Source organism: Chenopodium album, chromosome 11 (genome assembly GCF_948465745.1).
Source record: "Chenopodium album chromosome 11, dcCheAlbu1.1, whole genome shotgun sequence".
Taxonomy (NCBI): Eukaryota; Viridiplantae; Streptophyta; class Magnoliopsida; order Caryophyllales; family Amaranthaceae; genus Chenopodium; species Chenopodium album.
In genome coordinates this window covers 14,794,100-14,797,504 of record NC_137844.1, presented here as the reverse complement: position 1 = coordinate 14,797,504, position 3,405 = coordinate 14,794,100, and the positions used below count along the sequence as shown (strand labels likewise).

The window sequence follows — 3,405 nt, the reverse complement described above, 5'->3', positions numbered from 1 at the left end:
TTACTGCTTGTCGCCTAGCAACAAATTTGTCGTTTGGCGACAAGATTTAAACTGTGGCGACAGTTCTGTTGTTCCGGCGACAGTCCAGATTCTTACTCGAGTCATCACGACGAGTCTAATTAACCAGTCTGCTAATCAGTTTAACCAATTTGTTAATGGCTTTAGTCATGTTTAAGTCCTTAATTGAGTCTAGGCACTTAGTCCCATGGTCATACATAAGAGTCAAAGCATATCACTTGCACTAACTTATAAAGCACACACTTAACATGTATCTCACTAGTGGAAAATTTCTCATTCGTAACAGGCTATTTGTAACGGGCAAAGCTTTGCCCGTTACAATTAAGATATTCGTAACGGGCAATATAGTGTCCGTTACGAATACTTACTTATTCGTAACGGGCAAAGTAGTGTCCGTTACGAATAAGTAAGTATTCGTAACGGACACTATATTGCCCGTTACGAATACTATATTACACATAAATGACCAAACTTAGCCCAACTTATGAGAGGAGAGCCCAATACTTGCTTTTTAGGGTTTCACTCCCTCACTCCCTCCTCTCCGTCATTCACCTCTATCTCTCCTCTCCTTTTTCTTTCATCTCCTCTCTCTCTCCTCTCCTCTCTCTCTCCGTCCTCACTCCCTCCTCTTTCTTTTTAGGGTTGCTCGTCTCCTCTCCTCTATCTCTCATCTCCTCTTTCTTTCATCTCCTCTCTCTCTCCTCTCCTCTCTCCTCTCCTTTCCTCTTTCTCCGTCATTCTAAAGATCGTTGCATTTTATCACTCTAAATCATCGAATTTCTCTCTTTTTCTTCTATTTTTTGCTTTCTTGTTGCGCCGATTTATCTTTGATCATAATCATCATCGCCATCAATTGTGAATTGATTAATTTGGGAGAGGGAAACAAAAATTAGGGTTTTTTTGATGCTTCGATTTATAATTGGAGGTTGATAATGGTGGTAGCAGCATCGAAAACGCCGAATCTGAAGACGACCCCGAATCTACAGTCGCAGTCCACTCCTAAGAGACCTCCATTGTTGCCGTCGGAGAGAGATAACAGCAACAACAATGTCTCCATTGCAGCTCATCATCGGCGTCCGAAATCTCGGGAGGTCAATTCTCGTTATTTGTATTTTAATCTCCTCAATTATTTTTAGCTCTCTAATTTGAGTGATTTTGATGAATTTTTGTTGAATTTGAGGTTTAGTTTCTGAATTTGCTTCGAATTTGATGAGATCTTCGTTTTTTTTTTTTGAATTTTTTGGTTTTGTTGTTGCGGTTTTGATTAATGGATTTGTTGATGAATTTTGAAGTAGCGTTTTGATTTTGTTTATTAATCTGGTTCAAATAATTTTGAATGTTTGGTTTTGATTTCAATTTTGTGTGATTGTGGTTTGATTTTTGAATTTGATTATGATTTCGTTACATTTTGTGATGATTTGTGATTTGAAGTTTTAATTTCTAGTTTTGTTCAAAATTTAGGGTTTAGTTGTCTGATTTGAGTTCATTTTGCCTAAAATGGTGAATAATGACGGCTGTTTAAGTTGTAGCATAGATCTGTTGATTAGTAGTGTATGATTTGATTCGATCTAAGTAGTTTGAGCAGAAATTGTGTTGTGATTGTGTTTCGAATTCTGAAAACTGTGGTGCTAGGTTAGTTTTTGTGAATCAATCATTTTGATAATAATAATATTCTTTATTATTTCTTTCTTAAATAAAGTCTCTTTGACTATCATTAGTGTTCAAATAATAAGTCTATGGTGCTTGATGTTGTGTCTGTTCCTGCTGCGAATAAGTCATGTAAAAGATAATTGAGGTTTTTGGGTTAGTGCAGGTAATGTGTTTGATGAAATGCCTCAAATAATCTGGGCAAAAAATGATTAGGTTTTTTGGATTGTGCAGATAAAGTGTTCAATGAGAGAGACATGCTTTCAAAAATATCTGATAAAAATTATGTTTTTGGCATATTGTATATGAAGTGTTTGATGAAATGCCTAAAGGATTCTGATAAATTACATGTTTTGTACAAACTGGTATGAAGATTTATGGATTAGTGCAGATAAAGTATTTGATGAAATGCTTCAATGAATATGATTAAATGTAAAGAGCAGCTGAGGAAGTATTGTGTATGTACCACAAATAAATTTGGGATTTTTGATGGATCGATTTTCTCGGTTTTGTCTTGGTTGATGCCTAGTAATGCATCGAGAAAGTCGTTGTATTGTGTTGTGTCTGATGATCTCTTGCCCTGCAACCTTTGCTCAATCATGGAGTTGAATAAATCAATCATCTTTTGGAAGTGAACACTCATACGCCGCCTGATTCCTTGTGGGTCTATCTTCTTAAGAATTGGGAAATAATCTGCAAAGTTTGGTTTTCCTGCTTCATCCATTATACATCGTACTGTCTCTTTAAATTCTCTAGTAATCTCTGAATTAGGGTCACCCAGATTTACCGAAAAGAAAGTGCTTGATAGCAGATTCAGGATAAATAAAGTCTCTTTGACTATCATTAGCTGTATAAGTCCTATTCATTTTGATTTTTTTTTTTAACCGGCTGATTCAATTATGATTCAATGATCTTGTGGATTTTGATATTATTTTTTTTCAATTATGTTAATTTTGGTTTGTTGAAATTATTGAATGTAGGTGGAGCATATAATATCTACACAAGGGAGCTTAAGACTCAACGTCTCAGACCACAAATGTCGGGATAAAACTTGTTTTTATTATAATTATGATTTGTTTTTGCTCTTTTATTAGTCTTATTATATGAGCAAGTTGATGTATTTTTACAGTGATAATGAATGTATTTTTGCTTATAGTATATTAAATGTGTATTATACTTGTGTAATAAAAAAATTATTTGTGTTTAATACTTGTGTAATAAATAAATAATCTGTGTATTATACTTGTGTAAAAAAAAAAAGAAATTATCTCATTATTTGATAAAATGATCTAGCATGTGCTAGCACGTGCTGGATTTTTTTTAAATTGCATCAAACACTATTTGTAACGAGCAGATATAATGCCCGTTACGAATAACCCGTTATTCGTAACGGGCAAAATAAAAGCCCATTACGAATAACGGGTTAATCGTAACGGGCACCTGAAACGCCCGTTACGAATAACGGGTTAATCGTAACGGGCACCTGAAACGCCCGTTACGAATAACCCATTATTCGTAACGGGCATTTTAAACGCCCGTTACGAATAAGTAGTTATTCGTAACGGACGGTGCCCGTTACGAATAATAATGGCCATCCGTAACGGCCGCATACGTAACGGACGCTGCCCGTTACGGATGGGCCCTTTTTGCCCGTTACGGATGGTCTTTTTTCCACTAGTGTCTCACACCTTGACCATGTCTAGAGAGTCTTGAATGCGTGTTTTCCGTCATTTTTTAGGG

General features: G+C 35.7%; 1 long non-coding RNA gene across 1 annotated transcript; it reads left to right on the top strand.

Moving 5' to 3' along the window:
• Window positions 1–548: 548 nt before the first annotated feature.
• Window positions 549–2,905, top strand: LOC145568636 (uncharacterized). Its single transcript, XR_014095864.1, has 2 exons — window positions 549–1,109; window positions 2,646–2,905. It is a non-coding gene; the product is annotated as an uncharacterized LOC145568636 (long non-coding RNA).
• Window positions 2,906–3,405: the final 500 nt, after the last annotated feature.